The sequence below is a fragment of the Rhyacophila brunnea genome, unplaced genomic scaffold, assembly GCF_057557595.1.
Source record: "Rhyacophila brunnea isolate RB1 unplaced genomic scaffold, BYU_Rbru_1.0 scaffold_13, whole genome shotgun sequence".
Taxonomy (NCBI): Eukaryota; Metazoa; Arthropoda; class Insecta; order Trichoptera; family Rhyacophilidae; genus Rhyacophila; species Rhyacophila brunnea.
Genome location: NW_028232785.1, coordinates 21557068 through 21577891, shown reverse-complemented (window position 1 = coordinate 21577891; position 20824 = coordinate 21557068). Strand labels below are relative to the sequence as shown.

Sequence of the window (20824 nt, the reverse complement as noted above, 5' to 3'; positions counted from 1 at the left end):
AAGATCCGAAGTACCTTTGACCATTTCGACCATGTCCGATCCTAATAGGATCATATGGGCCTCCACAGAGTAGAGGTTTGTATTAACATGTTTTATATTTTACGAGAAATGGATGTCAGCCACTTGCTCAACCTATTAGGTCCATACCCCGACTCACACACAAATTGAAAAACAATATGTGTACTTGCCAGACCCAGGATTCGAACCTGAGACACACGGCGTGATAATCCAACGCTTAAGCCGTGCGGCCACCGTGGGTGTCATTATCATGTGACCCAACTTATACTATAAATGTTAAAATAATAATGAAACAATACGATTGTTACGTCATAATAATATTTATATTCTACCTAAGCAGGTATATTTGACATGTGATAGCTATAGCATTAAATTCAAACCAACAAAAGTCGCGTAATGTTTGGTACAATCAATTTTTCAAAAGATATAACATATATTATGTAGGTATGTACTTTATTATATACAAATGATAGTCTTATCAAACACTACCTACTGACACAACCCAGGGTTGTTGGTCCTCTACGAGCGTCCACCCTGCAACATTTGAAAGGCCTACACAATATATTGTAACCAGATCCAATAGTGACCTGAATAAATGAACCGTAACCCCAAATCCCTATTAGTTAAAATTAATGATTATTTTTAGGAGTAAGTCCCACGTCATATTTTCGAAGCCGTAAATGTAAGGCGTGGATGGAAAACATGGTTAGGTGGTATGAATGATGATGAATGGGTTAGACCTTTTGTATAGAAATGTATAAATTAGAAGCCTGTATATAACATGTAAATAATAGTGTGTCAATAATGTGCTTATTAAGAAAAACATGTATTTAGTTCATAAAAGATGTTCGTATGCGATCGATATTCGTGCGAAAGAGATGTAGGATTGGTTGTATTGTGCAAATGAACGAGATGAATAATAATATATAATAACAAACAAACAATACCGCGCGAGGGACAGTGCAACCAGATCACGGAACCATCATCAATATCATAAAAAGTCAGTGTATGGCACCCTGTTGAATCGCTTTCACCCTTAGATCAGAAATTTACATCATGCTTAAAATTACAGTCCACTTGCGAAAAGCGCCACTATAAATACTTAACATTTTTATATTCAAAATTAATAATTTTGGTGATTTCATTTTACTTAACGTTATACATGAATAATTAAATACAATATATTCTAGCTTACTACATGGCTTTTCTCCAGAATGAGTCATTTTATGAACCTTCATGTAACCTGAGTAATTAGATACTTTATACTTAAATAGTTTTTCACCAGAATAATGCATTCGATATACTTTCATCATACCACGACTACACATGAATAAATTTAAGCATCAGATTTAAATGGTTTTTCACCAGAATGAGTCACTTGATGTATTTTCATGCTACCTAACCTTGCACATGAGTAATTACACACTTTACACTTAAATGGCTTTTCACCGGAATGAATCATTTGATGTCTCTTCATGTCACCTGACCTTGCAGATGAGTAATTGCAATCACTACATTTAAATGGCATTTCACCAGAATGAGTCATTTGATGTAATTTCATGCTATCTAACCTTGCACATGAGTAATTGCACACTTTACACTTAAATGATTTTTCACCAGAATGAATCAATTGATGTACCTTCATGTTACCTGCCGTTACACATGAGTAATTGCAAACTTCACACATAAATGGCTTTTCACCAGAATGAGTACGTTGATGTACCTTCATGCTTCCTAACCTTGCACATGAGTAATTGCATAGCTTACACTTAAATGACTTTTCATTGGAATGAATCATTTTATGTACCTTCATGCTACCTGCCGTTACACATGTGTAATTACATACATCACATTTTAATGGCCTATCTCCAGAATGAGTCATTTTATGTACCTTCATGCTACGTAACTGCACACATGAGTAATTGCATACATCACATTTAAATGGCTTTTCACCAGAATGAGTCATTTTATGTAACTTCAAGTCACTTGACCTTGCACACGAGTAATTGCACACATCACATTTAAATGGCTTTTCACCAGAATGAGTCATTTTATGTACTTTCATGGTACTTCCCGTTACACACGAGTAATTACAAACAACACATTTAAATGGCTTTTCTCCAGAATGAGTCATTTTATGTACCTTCATGCTACGTAACTGTACACATGAGTAATTGCACACATTACATTTAATTGGCTTTTCACCGGAATGAGTCATGTTATGTAACTTCATGGAACTTGACCTTGCACATGAGTAACTGCATTCATCACATTCAAATGGCTTCTCACCAGAATGAATCATTTGATGTACTTTCATTCTACTTCCCGTTACACACGAGTAATTACACACATCACATTTAAATGGCTTTCCACCAGAATGAGTCATTTCATGTAACTTCATGTGAGAAAATCGTTTTTTAAACAACCATGCAACTGAATTACCCATTTTCTGCGACGTGTTTTCATGTAATAATTTGTGAAGCTTCATTAGATCACACGATCTAAAAAAATCAAAACAGATACTGCACACATAATTCTTTTTGTAAAACGATTTTTTTTCCAATTTTATAACAGCCTCTAATAGTTCAGGGTTTGTCAAATTCGTTTGAAAAATATCACGGTCAGCAGTGCGACAGTTTCTGACGTTTTCGTCAATCTGTAAGTCTCCCCAAGTATCTTGTTCATCAGTATTCTCTGACAAAGTTTTGAGACTCGCAACGCTGGCCGTTTCTGAGCTTACAGCGACAAACTAAAATGAAAAACATTTACAAAGAATATAGTTGGTGAGACGATATTTTTTTAATTATAAATTATTAGAACATGAAGACTTGAGACAAAACCTTACACTAGACAACTTAGATAATAAAATGTGGGCAAAGCGAAATAGTGAAAGTCGCAAGTATAATACCTATCCAAGGGAAATATAAAAAATGTCACACCCAAACGTCCGCAGAGTCCCACTGCAGATTGGGTTTCTTGCGCACATTACGTTACCAATTCATAATGATGTTACATATTCAGTTTTACATTCTACCTTGTCGAAAGGCTTTATTTATTTAAAGTGAGTTCTGATCGTTCAATCGCATATTTAAAGTCTCACGATTCCTCACGGCTCGCGGAATTATCCCATTTGAAGGCACTTATAATTTGCTTTTTCCGACCATGTCCGCTCCTAATAAGATCTAATGGGCCTCCACAGAGTGGAGGTTTGTATTAACAGATTTTGTGTTTACGAGTAATGAATGTCAGTCACTTGCTCAACCAATTCATTCATTTGTATATTTAATGTCTCACGGTTTGTGTCCTCGCATTATCCCATTTAAGATCTTACTTTGAAAGCAAATAAATAATACGGATCTAAAATAAATATTCCAGCAAATATATCCGCAACCAGCGATATTGCTTGTCCACCCAAAAAATCGATGGTTGTACCGACATGCTGTTGTTTCCAAACTTTATGCTACTACGCCCCCTCTTTCAAAAATCTAATTTTGGCGCCTTTTCCCCTTTATTTCATTAAATAATACTAATAAAACCTTTTATATAATCAATAATGTACTAATACAAAAATGAAAAAAAAAATTAACAAGGTTTTACTACTTATATTATTTTCATTTTTAAATTAATTTGTTTTTCATGCGATGAATGTACTACACACACAACAGCACAATCAATTTCAATAGAAGTCAATCCAAATTCATCATCGTTCATTGACAAATGAATTCTATCATGGGCCCCACATCCTGAAGCGGGCCCACTTACCTATCGCTGAGGTTAAGGGCAGTGTGGTGCTCTAAAGTAGTGTTTTCTAAATTATACACGGGAGTTACCATTTAAGTACCTATAGCAATCATCGTATACGTATCACATCAAATTACAACGCACAACTATTGTACAACATCTTTTTGGCTACGTGTTAGAACTGTGAACTAACATGCTCCGCCCATTTTTACCCGGAATTCCATCATAAACTAACAAGCTCCTCTTATTTAGTAGACAGCAGCGCCTAGAAGCGTAGCCAAGAAGATGTTGTTGTACAATATATATTTAAATTTTTAATAGCTTTGAAACAAAGTAACGCCGCGGGTGCCTTTTTTTAACTACTAGAGTAAATTTTTGATGTCTGTTATATATATTTGCAAACTGCAAACCTGTGGCTACATTTGTGTTAAATTTTTCGCGCCTCCCAGTTTGGAAATCGCTGCATTAATGTATGTGGTCATAGTATAGGTAACATAATTATTTTGGTTTCCATTTCACACACGAAATGGCACTCGAATTGTTAAGAAAAAAAATATTTATATTTCTTATAAACTGCTGCAAATACCTAGATATGTAAACAGAGTGACAAAATGCGTTCTAATATTATTATCACACTAATATACAAACTAAAGACAAAAACGCTTCATTTAAACACCGGTAATTCAGCACACCAGCTTACCCGAGTTGAATCTCAAGGAACGGAAACCAAACCGTGGAACTAACAGCAAATTACGTAGCTTAATTGGGACAGAAAATTAAAAAAATCCAAAGAGTGTAATGAGAATGGATAGAGTTAATTGCACTTATTTATCTCTAATGTTCGGTTCAGACACAATATGACAATCTGGACTTGAACAAAAGACAAGTACATAATATGAAATATATTCTCGTAATAATAATCGAAGCCAGTTTTTATACAATCTTCATTTTTATATGAACAGATGTTTTACTCTTACTCGATCTAATCTAAACAATTGCTATATCACATTGTGGGTACCTACTTGATATTATATGAAAACCACTAAACTTAGGACTATTTCGAACTATTTAGAACTATTTCTGATGACTTGAATGAAAGAACTAATCGATCCCTAAGACTGATAAGATAAGAAAGATCCAATAGACTAAGCCAAAATTGTAGCTCTATATCATGGCCCCCATAAGGGGAGGGCTGACTGGGTTCTATCCTAGGGGCCCGGCGTGGCGGGTCGACCACATAATTAAGATAAACACCCATCTTAAAATATATGCTGTGATGGCTTAAAAAAGTCGCCTGCGGCGCTATTTTACCTCAGGATTATTACCATTTTAAAGTATATGGTTGTGCGATGCAATTTTTGATTATTATGTGTTGATACTCGACAACTCCATAATTCGATGTGTTAAAAATAGCTTGTAATACACTGAAATTTTATTGACCTCGAACACCATTCGTAGAGCGTCAGATTGTCTTTATCCTTAGTGATAGGTAGGGGGCCCGCCAAAGATCCTGGCCTGGGGGTCCGCTTTAGGATATGGGGCCATGCTCTAGATTGTGGCAATTGTCATAACAAAAAACAGGTAGGTATATAATTCTTGTTTACATAATGGATGTGTTATGTTAGCATGGCATTGCTACGAAATAGGATGGGTCGACAAGACGGATTGTTTTGTATCTGTCGTTTCGGCAAAAAAAAACTGAAATACGATTTGAAGTTCTAACCTCAAAAGTGCAAACGTCATCAAGCGCATCCTCTTGCTTTATTATTTGGTTTGCATGATTAATTTGCACGTCTTGCGATTGCTGGTCCTCAGCACCATATGTGTTCAATTCGTCCGGTTCATGTTTCACGTCCATTTTTGTGAATTTTGTCTTAGTAACCACCGCGTGTTCTACCACCACAGACCATAATAATACTAATATCATAGACTAATATACTATATACTATAGATAAGCCACATCAATGTGTAGAAGTAGTTCAAAATCATTCTCTATATATCTCTCTCTAATTTGGACTGGAGGTCATCGTTTTAAAAAATGGCTCGAATCTTGAACTGGAGGTCTTTGTTTTAAAAAGTGGCTTGAATCTTGGACTGGGACATTTTATTTTTTGAAATACACAGAACAGCATATACAATAAAAATATAAATACATAATATTACAACAAAATATCATCAAATTATCGAAAACAGAATATAATATGACAAATTCAATAAAATCTTAAATCAAAGTAAGGTTTAACATTTTTCAATTAATCACAAGAAATTTTACTGAAGGCTTATATAATTTATATTAAATGAGATAGCATTTAATTGGAAGAATTCCATTTGCAATGCAATATTGAAACTATGTACACTGATAAATGAGCGGAAAATATTGCAAAAATAAATAGGTACATTTTCATTATAGACGATTAACGCCATGTTAATTTAAATATCTACACAAATTAATTCATGTAGTTTTATTTTATAGATTCAAGGTTCAAAATGATAAAATGTCATTTACTCTTAAAGAGTATTATATTATGATTCTCGCTAGAGAATCGATTTTTTGAGGAACACATTAGTTTATTTAAAGTACCCCTTAAAATATCAAATTTATCAAAAATCATGAGAATTTTTATCCTTATGTATAAGTAGGTAGGTACCTTCTTCTTCTTTCTCGGAACTACATCCCGGGGCGGGATTTGGCCTCCTCTACAATTGTCCTCCACACGCTCCTTTCCCTGGCTGCTCCTCTCCAGTCTCCAGCCCTCCCCATCTTTCTCCAGTCCTTTTCGAAACAGTCAGCCCACCTCTTCTTTGGTCTGCCCCTAGACCGTTTCCACTATGGGATCCACTTGGTCATGATTTTTGGCGTCCTGTGCTTAGGAATTCTCTCAACGTGTCCAGCCCACCTTAGTCTTTGGGATCGACAGAATTTCACCACCGTTTCATGTTTTATTAACTCTTCTTACTCGTGGTTGGTAAATTATCACACTCTTTTACTACACACCTATCCTTTGACATTATGTAATAAATTGTATCTAATATTAATTATTACTAGTCAATTATTACGAAAAGTAATTAATTTCACACACGTTTTAGTAGATTTCAATGTGTTTTTCACCAATCCGGTTGTGTTTTGTTTCATATTAATTTGACATTTGAAAAATCCAGTAAACAAAATATAAATATTCAAAATAAGAACTCTCGACCTAATAAACTTATTTTCATAGGAAAAATATTATGACATATTATTATATACCATTTTAACCTCTCTGCTGCGAATGTCTCAGAGTATGGTTAGTACGTTTGATTCCTGATCGGTGTGCCATCTGTTGAAAGTCACATTGTTTTTTTTTTTTTTTGTAATACCTCATGGATTCATGAGTGTTTTCATTTTGGATATGATCTGGAGTTAAGCGAATGATGAATAATTATTTATTTGTAAGTCAGTTAAGATGACACAACGAAAATGATAATTTACACATTATTATTTAAAATAGAAAGGCTAGATCAAAAAAAAAATGGCGCATCAAAAATGTTAAAAGATAAAAATATACAGTACGACAAACACTTATTAAATCAATAAGCACGATATGGTCACAGAGTTTATTGAATCGAGATTAAGATACAAATTTACTGACGTATATTTATGTTTGGCCCATAATATATACTTGTAATCTCTATCAGCTGTCTATCCGTTTGTCTGATTTTAACGCAAAATCCACTCAACCGATATACCAATAATTATACAACCGAATATAGCAATTAAAATGACAGAAAGAAATAGAATCAGGCTAGGGAGGCCTTTATCCAGCAGTGGATTGGTTCAGGTCGACGTTGATAAGGATGATAGAAATAGGTATAATATCACAAATTCGTTTAACCGCTAGTAATAGAATCAGGCTAGGGAACCCTTCATCCAGCAGTGGATTGATCCTAGTTGATGATGATGATGATAACGATGTGAGTATGTAGATAAATATAATATCACCAATTTTGATAAATACAGCAATTCAAATGACAGAAAGGAGTAGAATATGGGTAGGGAGGCCTTTATCCAGCAGTGGATTGGATCAGGTCGATGGTGATGATGACGATATTAATATGTAAATAAATATAATATTAACGATTTTGATAAATACAGCAATTCAAATGACAGAAAGGAGTAGAATCAGGGTAGGGAGGCCTTTATCCAACAGTGGATTGGTTCAGGTCAATGTCGATAAGGATGATAGACATAGGTATACTATCACAAATTCGTTTAACCGCCAGTAGTAGAATCAGATTGCGGAACCCTTCGTCCAGCAGTGGATTGATCCTAGTTGTTGATGATGATGATAACGATATGAATATGTAGATAAATATAATGTCACTTATAGTAGGTATGGTATTTTTTTGCAACAATACTAACATCCATATATCACAAATTAAATAAAATGTCACAATTTATTATAAATTATAACAATACCTATAATAAACATGCTGCACAATAAAAACTCTGTAATATGAAAAATTATTAATAAATTATCTAGAGGATAATTAAATAATTGGAAATAATTGAAATAAGATTTCTCCACTTGATAAACACAAGGTTCAAAGAATATATTTATTTTATAAAGAAACAATAATAAATAATGAAGAGATAATAAACATACATTATAATTATTTAATCCTTCACGATCCTGCTGGGTGTCGTATTTGTTTCAAAAAGTTTTTTTCTAGTAGTTATATATTTTTCATAAGTGTTTTAAAATTATGTAAGTATTACATTTCTGAATCTTGTAATTATTCGTTGAATAAAAAAAATATTTATTACACATGGCAAATATAAATGTACATTAGAGCTGGATAACAACTATGATAGCTGGTCACATTTTTCACCGCCATTTTGTAACAGTAGTTCTAGTAGATATCTACAATATCCAGTCACATGACATACCGCCATTTTGTTAAGCAGTCGATCCAACAGAATTCTACAGTCTGGACTGCATACAAATCATTTAATACCTCTTAGGTGTATGCCTGATACACCCCCCTGACTAATATATTATATTCATAGACAAAAATGTCGTCGACGGTATTGCCATTTTAAATATTAATTATCCCTCAATGTAGGTACTATTTACCAAACAAACAGTGACAATGTGGTACATAATAATATAAAGATTTATATTATATTCCATTTATCGAGGGAAATTGTAATTTATTATTATTAATTCAATAATAATATGTGCCTACCTACTAGAAAATACCGTCAGCTGAATACCGAATTTTTTCGGCCTCTGGCCTCTTCTCGACTGGCGCGTTTGGAGCAGTTGGCCATTAGATGTAATTGACGTGTTATTGAAATGTGGTAGGTAATTAAAAGGTCAGCAGTGATTGTGTTGATTTTGGAATCAAAGAATACCTACGTAAGTCCTTTAATACTTTTTAATTGTGAGTGTTTTGCTATTTATTGATATTACGACCACTCGGCCAAAAAAACCAATGCAAAAAACAGTATTAAATGTTATCTTGCGGAGTTAGTAGGTACCTACAAACAATATTTGACATTTGACAGATGACAGCACATCTTTATTGTGTTATCTCCTTTGTGCGAATGTTTGAACCAGTTTTGTATTGAAACATTTATTCCGAATAAGAAAAATAAAATACAGTAAAATGTCAGAGAGAAGTAAACGTATTCTGGACTGAGTGAAAATACAAACCAATAATATTATTGATGACTGTGAAGAATTACAACCGCAGTGTCAAAATATAATCTCAAATTTAGAATACCTACCAACAACGATTCAGAAACGAAAGGTAAGGTTTTACAATCAATTTTATGAAATCAAACAATGTTATTAGGGAAATGTAATTTTAAACCTGACAGACATTTAAGACGGTACTTCAGTGAAACGGCAAATAATTTTCAACTATAGGTGCGACGAAATTTTGGACTCGCTGGCATTTGGAGAGCGAATGTCGAGCTGTGAACACGTCAATTTGTTTCGTGATGGCGACGGGGGTATTAATTGTTAAATCATGTAAAAATGACTAAAAAACTTACCCATTTACTTGAAAAAGAGAACATATCAATGAATATATTATAATTGTTACTAATAGAACAATAAACAGAACGTTAAATGGACGCATGTTAGATTTATATGACAAATAATATTTCGTTCGGCACGCGACATTTGCATATTCCGCGCAACGCCAAGCCACGATCTTTTTGACCATGCATGAACTGAGGTTTAGCCTTAAGGTATAATTAGTGTAGCTCAATTATTCAAGTTTAATTATTCACATTAGATATAAAATTATTTCAATTAGGTTGAGGAGATAGTAATATTTAATTGTTTATTAGCCGAAGTCGTGGTATTAAATCCATTAATTTAATTTGACAAATGATTTCTGAAACAAAACTATAGGTATGTAATAGGTAAATATTTATATTTTTATTTTATCACATTAATAATGGGTAATTTTTCTTTTAGATGCGGGAGTTCATCAATAATTGAAAGGCAAATAAATGCTCCCCTAGATGACTTGATTTATGTCGACAAAACTGTGGCTGGTTATTCAGATATAAGCCATAGTGATATTGTGTAAATTTGATAATTTGTATGCATTTGATTAGAGTGGTAACATCGTTTACTATGAAGTATTGGAAACATTGGTTGAACCTATACAACCCACTGTTGCTTCCGAGACTATTCAACTATTGAACAAAAGAACGGCCTTGATAATGTGGGATGAGTCGAAATCTGGACGTGGAGCCAATGAAATGGCTTCTGGATTATTAAAATGGGCTCTAACATCTGACAACTCTAGTTTAGAAGAGTTAACGGGGCCTTATGTTATAACTTGTGACATATAACAAGTCACCCAACGACATGACCTAATTGTGACGTAACCTCAATACACGCATCGAGGCGAGCCGCCCAAGCACACGGCTCACCATAGATATTATTATGCTGAAACACCTATTTGTGTATGGGGACAATGAATAACGCTAGTATTTGAGTAGCGTTAATTTCTCGAATGCTATTATCACTCCGGTAGTACGTCACAATGATGTTATATGACGTCATGTCGACCGGGCGACTGCAACTCGCAAGTTACATCATAAGGCCCCTGATCATATGGTAACTTGTTACTTCTGGATGATAAAAATTATATCGTAGTTAAAAATTATAAACCATCAGTGCTTATTAAAGGTACATACACATCCTGAAGTGGATGCTGACCATTCAATTATGGAACGAGCAAAGAAAAAGATACCTGCTTCTTAAATAATGACGCCATGGAACTGGCAACAGTTAGCCCGATTATGCTGTCCATCAATTCCATTCAATATAATTAATATGGAAATAAGTGACTTTAAAAAATTCAAATTGTTGATTGAAGGAAGAACATAACCATTTGTATAAACAAAAACCAGATTCTCCAAGTAATGCCAACAGCATAATATCTAAGATGGTGAATTTTCAGATGGGTGTTTTATATTTTTACGTGGCTGGGACATGTTTTCCGGATGCCGCCAAAGAGTACGGCACTTCGTACCCTTGTGGCACAGCCTCAAAGGTTCCGTCGCCGTGGCCGGCCCTCCCTCACCCTGCAGCGGTGCTACAAGAGCGACCTACGTGCTGTAGGTCTGACATGGCGGGAGGCGCAAGAGTTGGCGATGGACAGAGGGAAGTGGCGCCAACTTGTGATTGCCCTATGTCCCAATGTTGGGACGTGACAGGGTGGAAGAAGAAGAAGAAGTTTTATATTTTAAGTACTCTTTCGATGCACCTGTATTTGAGAGCATACATTTAAACAGACCCGGGCGACGAGTGTCATGTCCGGATTAATTGGTACTGATAAAGGATTTACCGAAACCAATTGGGGAAAAAAAGTATGACCACCTCCAAAATCTTCTGTCTTGGGTGCCAAGAGTTCCACCAGTTTTACAGTAGTCTTCGTTATGATGACTCCGCTAATGATGATGACTAATTAACGAGTATTATAATGTAAATCACATAAGTTCATTTTATTGTAAGTGCAAGAACGTAGTGGTCGCGCGGGGACGGCGCGGCGGCGTCTTGCGAAAATCAAACGTATAACCGTTTATAAAATGTTCGTACACAGTGTGTTTTTTGGGGCATAATACACACGGTTATACGTTTGAGTTTCGCAAGACGCCGCCGCGCCGCACCCGCCAAATGACTACGGACGAGCACTTAGGTCTCTCGATTAGGTACTTTTCTTAATTGAGCGTGTAGATCAAATTTGTATGGTTAAGTTTTTCTATAATTGATGTACCTACTTGCCTATCATTGCATTCTTCAATTTTAAAATAAAACACATATTTTTGTAATATTATTAAGTAATATAGGTTCATTTTTTAATCAATATTAAGTGTACTTTATTCAACATAAAATATCCGTTCACTGAATGTTATTGGCACATAATTGATGCAGTACTAAAAGTAACATAATAATTTTTCTTATAATTAAATAGAATTAAGTGTTTATTTACTGCATAACTAAGGTAAAACATTCAAATATTGCACATAGACTGTGATTAGTATATAAAATAATCAAATGTCTACTCAAAAAAAATTGATAACTATAAAACTATCAAAACTTTAACACAAAAGTAAAAAAAACATTTCAATAAAATTAAAATGGCACTACAGAGAATTTTTGGATAAGGCACTTAATATAGTTCAGTTCCAGGGTACTGGTTAAAGTGTATAAAAATAAACCAGCGGCGCTCCAAAAAGCGGCTCTTTTTCTTGAGTGTGAATTTAACGAGATAAATAAAATAGTAATATGAAATAATAATAATAATAATTACGGAATAAAATAATTTTAAACCAGCGGCCCCTTTTCTGAGTGTGTAATTTAACATGACAATTAAAATAGTAATAGTAAATAAAATTAATAAATACGGAATGAAGCTACAAGATATTTTTAAACCAGCGGCACTCCAAGAAGCGGCCCCTTTTCTTGGGTGTAAATTAACAAGATAATTAAAACTTTCATAATAAATAAATAAAAATTTGCGAAATAATGTAAAAAGTTAAGAATATATTTCTAATAAATATATAGACAGAATGAATAAGAATTTTAATGTTTACGAGATAATTATTCTCTAAAAATTAGAAGATTAAAATAAAGGTTTAATTTATAAAGACTATCATGCATAATAATTATTGAAGAAAACAAACTATTCCAGAATTTCGAAGTTTTATTTCAACTTCCTACAAATAATAAAAACAAATAATTTGGATAGTTCGATGTACAAAAGAAAAACTTTTATTTTTCTTTTCTCTTTTATTTACCTCTAATCTCTACAATTCGGAATTTCAACATACAAATTCCGCTAAATTGATATAATTCTATACTATTCGCCTGTACACGTACGTAATTGCAGTCCTGACATTTAAATGGCTTCACTTTAATGATTAATTTTAGGCATTTTAATGCTATTTGACTATACACATGAGTAATTGAATACATCACATTATTTTGGCTTATTACAGAAAGAGTCATTTAATGCATTATAATGCTACCTGCCCGTACACAATATGAATAATGAAAGTCATCAATTACAATTGAATAGATTATATCGAGAGTAAATAATTTTTTTTAACGTTACACATGAGTAATTTGAATAGGAGACATCAAAATAGCTCGTCTCCAGAATGAATCATTTTAAGTGCCTTTATGTTACATTAACAACAGAAATTGCACATCTCGCAGTAAAATGTCTTTTTACAAGAATGTTTCATTTTATGACTCTTCATGTGACCCGCTGTTACACATGAGTAATTAAACACACTACATTCAATTGGTTTTTTTCCAGAATAACTCATTTTATGTACCATCATGGTATCTGACCTTTCACATGAGAAACTGCAAACATTACTCTTAACCATTAAATGGCTTTTCACCAGAATGTTTCATTCGATGTACCTTCATGTAACCTGCCTGTACACATGAGTAACTACAAACATCACATTTAAATGGCTTGTCTCTAGAATGAGTCATTTGATGTTTCTTCATGTCACCTGACCTTGCAGATGAGTAATTGCAGACTTTACACTTCAATGGCTTTTCACCAGAATGAATCATTCGATGTACTCTCACGCTACCTGCCGTTACAGATGAGTAATTACATACATCACATTTAAATGGCTTGTGTCCATAATGGGCCATTTTATGTACCTTCATGTCACCTGACCTTGCAGATGAGTAAGTACAAACATCACATTTAAATGGTTTTTCAGCAGAATGAGTAATTTTATGTATTTTCATGTCATCTGACCTTGCAGATGAGTAATTGCAGTCATCACATTTAAATGGCTTTTCACCGGAATGAGTCATTTTATGTCTTTTCATTCCACCTGTTTGTGCACATGAGTATTCACATACATCACATTTAAATGGCTTGTCTCCAGAATGAGTCATTTTATGCCTCCTCATGCTACCTGAACTTGCGCATGAGAAATTGCATACATCACATTTAAATGGCTTTTCACCCGTATGAGTCATTTTATGTACTTTCATATTACTTAACGTTACACATGAGTAATTACATACAAGACATTTAAATGGCTTGTCTCCAGAATGAGTCATTTTATGTATTTTTATGTCATCTAACCTTGCAGATGAGTAATTGCAACCATCACATTTAAACGGCTTTTCACCGGAATGAGTAATTTTATGTCTTTTCATGCCTACTGCCTGTACACATGAGAATTTGCATAGATCACATTTAAATGGCTTGTCTCCAGAATGAGTAATCTTATGTACTTTCATATTGCCTAAAGTTACACATGAGTAATTGCAAACATCACATGTATAAGGCTTTTCACCGGAATGAGTCATTTTGTGTACCTTCATGCTACCTTTCTGTGCACATGAGTAATTACATACATCACATTTAAATGGCTTATTACCAGAATGAGTCATTTTATGTATCATCATGTTACTTGAACTAACACATGAGTATTCACATATATCACATTTAAATGGCTTGTCTCTAGAATGAGTCATTTTATGTCTTCTCATGCTACTTGAACTTGCACATGAGAAATTGCATACATCACATTTAAATGCCTTTTCACCAGAATGAATCATTTTATGTACTCTCATTCTACTTAACGTTGCACATGAGTAATTGCAAAGATCACATTTAAATGGCTTTTCACCAGAATGATTCAATTTATGTAGCTTCATGTGACACAATCGTTTGCATGAGTAATTGCATTTAATATGTTTTTTCGATGTAGATGTGTTTTCATGTGATAATTTGTGAAGTTTCATCATAACAAACGATCCAAAAAAATCAAAACAGATACTGCAGACATAATTATTTTTGTAAAACGATTTTTTTTCCAATTTTATAACAGCCTCTAATAGTTGAGGGTTTGTCATATTCAATTGAACAATATCACGTTTAGCAGTGCGACTGATCGCGTTTACATCATTAAACCTTTCAATGTATTCCTTGACTTTTTGTTTAATATCTTCTTCGTCAATCTGTATGTCTTGGACATCGGTCATCTCCGATAACGATTTGTGACTCGCAACGCTGGCCGTTACTGAGCTCCCAGCGACAAACTAAAAAAAACAACCATTTACAAAGCAGAATCAGTTGGTGAAACGATATCTTCTTTAATTATAAAATATAAATTATTACCTAATGAAGACTCGAGAGCCAACCCTTCACTAGGAAACTTTGACAATAGAATGTCGGCAAAGCTAAATGGTGAGAGTCTCGAGTTTACTCATCAATAGTGTGCTAACGGAAATATAATACTATGTCCTTTGCAGATAGATCTACACTCCCAAATGCAAATGCCCTCAAAGTCGCAATGCAGATTTGGTTTCGTATGCACCCATCTCTGTTGTTGTCTTGTTTATTTATTTTTATTTATTTAGAAAAAGAGTATTACGGTATTACAGCGATTGGCAAATGCGCCATAATACATATTAAATACAAAATTATAAAAATATCCTAATTACAAATAACAATTAATATAACAAGAAAGTTTATCTCGGACAGCAGGTGTCCATAGACGGAAGCATGCACGATGAAATTGCTCGAAGAACAAAGCTGGGATGGAGTGCTTTCGGACGGAATAGTATCTTTAAGAGTGACTTACCATTGCCTTAAGCGTAGGGTGTTCAACCAATGTGTGCTACCCGTGCTCACGTATGGCTGCGAGACGTGGACCCTCAACACGAGAGATGTCCAAAGACTAAGAGTCGCACAGCGATGCATGGAGAGGTGTATGTTGGGCATCACGAGAAAAGGCCGTAGAAGAAACGAATGGGTTAGGAAGCAGACACGAGTACGCGATGTAATAGACGTTGCCAAACAGCTGAAATGGAGAAAGGCGGGGCACATTGCTCCGCCACGGCCGCTGGACAAATGCCGTCATCCAGTGGTACCCAAGGGGCACGAAACAGCCACAGGGTCGCCTTAAAAGCCGCTGGATTGACGAACTGGTAAAGTTCGGCGGAAATACGAGGCAGTGAACGACACAGGATTGAGAGAGTTAGAATAAGCTTGGGGAGGCCTTCATCCAGTAGTGGATTGACCCCTGCTAATGATGATGATAACAAGAAAGTAGAAAAGACAGCATGTGTTTATGTAAATATTAAAGAAACGTGAAAATATTATATACAATTATAAATTTAACCTATTTAGCACTATTAATTAATATTTGCCAGTAGGTATATACGGATTGTAAATGAACCCACGAAGAAGTAAAAAGAATTGCTTTAAAAGAGCAATCACTCTTCGGGTGGACAGGGATTGCATTTATAGCATACCCAGAAGAAAACGAGTTGGAAATTCATTTTATTATCATTGTCACAAGGAAAGAACTTATAATATTAAATATCCCATTTTATTAGACTACCTTGTCGAGAGGCTTTTTTATTTGAAGCGAGTTCTGATCGTTCATTTGTATTTTTAAGGTCTCACGATTTAGATCATATGATCCATTTCCTCGCATTATACCATTTGGCGATCTTACATTTGAAGGCATGTCCAATCCTAATAAGATCTAATGGGTCTCCACAGAGTGGAGGTTTGTATTGACAGATTCAGTCACAGAGACAGTCGAGAAATGAATTTCAGTCACTTGCTCAACCAATTAGGTCCATATTCTGACACATACAGATTTGAAAAACAATATGCGTAATTGCCATTCGAACCTTGGACCAAGGACGCTATAGGCCGACGCTTAATAACGGATCTAAAATAAATGGTTCACCAAATATCTGCTGAAAGTGTTATGTCAAGTCCCAAATCAAGATAAGTCCCCTCGTAAATAAATAAACATTTTTTAAAACTGTTTTAAAGTTGCATATCAATTGTTCGCAAATATTTGTATAAAAACAATTGATACTAAGTATCGTTCCCGAGACATCGACGTAGATGTTGCGCGTCATGTTGCACGATCTGTCCCCTAGTGAATCCAAGCCTTTAAGTTCTATTGGAATTTTTAATAGTTATCAGCTTAAAAGAAAAGTATAATATAGGTATGTATATATTATTATGCGCCCCCGGCTATGTTCAAATTGTCTATTGCGCCCTACGTGGCAACAAGGTTGCCGACCCCTGGTTTATAGTATCGGTAATTTCGACAAAATAAACTGAAATACGATTTGAAATTCTAACCTCAAAAGTGCATCTGTCATCTTGCGCATCCTCTTGCTTTATTACTTGGATTTCCGGAGAGTTTGAATGAAATATGTGCACGTCACGATGGTCTCCTCCATCACATATGTTCAATTCGTCTGGTTCACGTTTCACGTCCATTTTTTTAAATTTTAATAATGATTAAGTAAGCAACCTCCACGCGTTCTTTTTTACCATAGACAAAAAGCTCTTAACAGTATTGCCAGTTTAAATATTTATTATTACTTGAAGTGTACTGACAATAGTAAATAATTTATTCCATAATAATTATTAAATATTTAAGGAGAAATAATATTTACGTAGTACGTACCTACCTATATTATTTTATAGGTAAAAATACCGACATCTTAATGCTGAATTAATTGAAACGTTTTGTTCGGTTATTTTTAAGCTAAGGCAGAATTAAATTATTAGCTGTAGGTAGGTATATAGAATGACTTAACTTTTCTTCAAAAAAAATGTTCCACCTGTGCATGCAAACTGCGTCGTCATACAAAAGAAAGTGACAAAGAACATTTTTTATTAATTGAATGCATTAAACAATTTTAGTTTCTTGATTCTATTCAAGTGAGGAATTCGGGCATACATTAATTTAGTGACATTAGTTTGGTATCAACACCTACTTACACGAGTATAAAGACCGCCTGGAGGTCCGTTGGTTTCTGGAGCGTGAAAATAATATTAGGTTGCTAGGTACTCTCTGAAAATGAATACGATATTCTTTCATTTGGATATTTAGTTTCATTTGAAGTACTTACAGTTTTCTTGTCTAATAATTCACTTGACAACTTGTTGGCTACCTACTGTGCCAGGTAAAGCTTATATTATACTTTATTGACTACTCCGTACCGTTGTGATCTTTTTGAGTCCTCAAAACAAACCAAAACCTCACACAACATAGGTACCGTAACCAAAAAAAAAAAACGTTGTAAAGGTCTTATGACTATCTAAATCATGGGTGGCCAACCTTTTCAGCAGCCGGGCCAGATTCTAAAATGAGATTTTTTTTCGGGCCGCACAACCGATTTTTTATTATACAAAACAAAAGGGAAATATATATTATTAAAGTAAAACATAAATGAGAATCAAACATATTTATTAGATAAAACTTTTTTTTAATAATAAAACTAAACAATAATATAAAAATAATAAATTTTAGTGAGAAGTTTGATTTTGTGTGGCAGAACTAAGTCCATTAATACGATATGAATGAGGTTGTTTCTACATGCAAACAGTTTTCCAAATGCACATCAGTGATTCGTGTTCTCACTCGGTATTTGATATGCTTCATCCGACTAAAAAGCTGTTTACACGTGTAAGTGTTTCCAAATAGCAAAGTCATCATTAGAGCATGTTTGTAAAATGCAGGATATTTCTCCTTGTCCAAATATGTTTTGTAAAACTCTTCCAAACCAACCTGATGGAATTTCTCCTTTAACTGTTCATCGCAACATATTTCACAATGTTCCATTTGTAAATTTCCCGGTAATAAATTCACGTCTACGGAGAATGGCGTTGCAAATGCAGCAAAAATCACACGGTGCTTTTTAAAATCTTGAGCCAATATTTAATCCCAATTTGCGAAATTAGCACATCTAGCGTAGCATTTGATTTATTATTATTTTTATTTTCTCACTGCTCCACGGGCCACAAGTTGACACCCGGTGGGCCGCGGGTTGACCACCCATGATCTATATCAAAGGGAACACAACATGTGTGTGAAATAATGTTATTTTAATAGTAACGTTTGTATGATAATAATATGCATTAATGTTAGTTAGGTTAGGTAGGTACTTATTAATGTAACGTGGATGCACGTCTTACATTGCAGGCGTCGGCAAGCTTTGTTAATCTTTGGTTTTAAGGACAGACCGCTGTAAAATACGCTTCTTCAACACATTGGTCCACTGCAAAGGCTTTTGAATTTTTAAGAAGTCTCGTTCATGAGGGTCGAGACCGCTGTGATTGGGGATGACCAGGTGTAGATGGAGCGCTGTCAGGAGGAGAGATGAGAAGTTGAGATTTGGTGGTTGCTCCCATGGATGGAGGAGCGAGTTTTATTTGAAGCGTAAACTGTCGGTACAAGAGTATGTTACAATACTGTTCCGAAGTCCGAGACTCGGTGGAACAGAATGCTGTGCGGAGCGACTGACACGATGCTTACTGATCGGACTGAGATTTAGGTTGATTCTAATAGGTATTTCTTCTTCGTCATTTTAATAATGGGAAATGAATTCAATTATTTGACCTTAATTGATTTTCGTAAAGCTTGAGTTTTGTTACGAAGGATGTCATTCTGTAATTAGCACATTTTCACGCTATAGCCTCTGATTTAATTTCATTGATATATCTATCAGAAAACATAAATTAAGAAGCCATTAATCTGAAGTTGATATCTAAATAATTGACTTACCCGAGTAAGCCATACAAACAGTTGAAACAGTGTAATGAACGATTTGACGTTTGGTCAATCCTCAGATTATAGCCGTCTCACTCTCACTATTATATTGCTGACTCCATACGCTCGCCGAGTGTATGGAGGCGGCATAAGCTGAAATACAGGTACTAGCAAGCAGTACAAGAATGTTCTATTTCACCAAATAAAATATCATCATCATTATCAGCCTGAAAATATCCACTGCTACTTCCACTTCTCTCGGTCCTATGCATTGCATTGCCACGTACGTCTGCAGAACTTTAACATTTCATCGATCCAGCGGCCTCTAGGTCAACCTTGCGGACGTTTTGTACTTCTTGGATACCGCTGGATGTCTAGATTTGTCCAACGATTGTCTCTTCTTCGAGCTATGTGTCCATAAAATATAAATGTAAATTTACGAGAAAGATTTTTTTTATTGTATGAATACAAAAATGCAAAATATAGAAAGTTGAAATCTTCAATTAGGCCTTGGGTCGCAAAAAATCTTCACTTGGGCATGCCTGATTTAGAGTGTGATAATGACGTAGTTTTTAATTTATAATACATTAAATTAATTCATACTATATGAACATTTTTAGTGAAATGATGATTTCGTACCTAATAATTAGGGCCCGGATTTATATGCTAGTGCATGTTTTGTTAGGGTGTATGCACAGCTATGGGAGTTGCACATAAATCTGTTTTGAAAGACGCAGAATCCAAAAATAAAATGTTTTTGTGCATATTTCATAAAAAATGCATATTTTAAAGCTTTTAAGGATTGTAAGGCATTTCTAATTTTATTTTTATAAACTATTATATCGAAATATAACTAAATTCGGTAGGTAGATGGTTTAGATGCAGTTGCATTTTTTTGATGGCATCAAAGAAAGGCAACTCGGGCACCTTTATTAAAAATTTTCCCAATCACCTCTGTGGACGTTGAAAGGTCGTTTTTCGCAT

At 34.5% G+C, this 20824-nt stretch overlaps 2 long non-coding RNA genes across 2 annotated transcripts in view; one reads left to right on the top strand and one right to left on the bottom strand.

The window, feature by feature from the left end:
• Window positions 1–20824, top strand: part of LOC147076893 (uncharacterized) — a 300090-nt gene that overhangs the window by 184701 nt on the left and 94565 nt on the right. The window lies entirely within an intron of this gene.
• On the bottom strand, window positions 13286–17590 carry LOC147076899 (uncharacterized). The gene is made up of 3 exons (XR_015069862.1): window positions 17422–17590; window positions 15213–15350; window positions 13286–13297 (listed from the first exon to the last, which is right to left on the bottom strand). It is a non-coding gene; the product is annotated as an uncharacterized LOC147076899 (long non-coding RNA).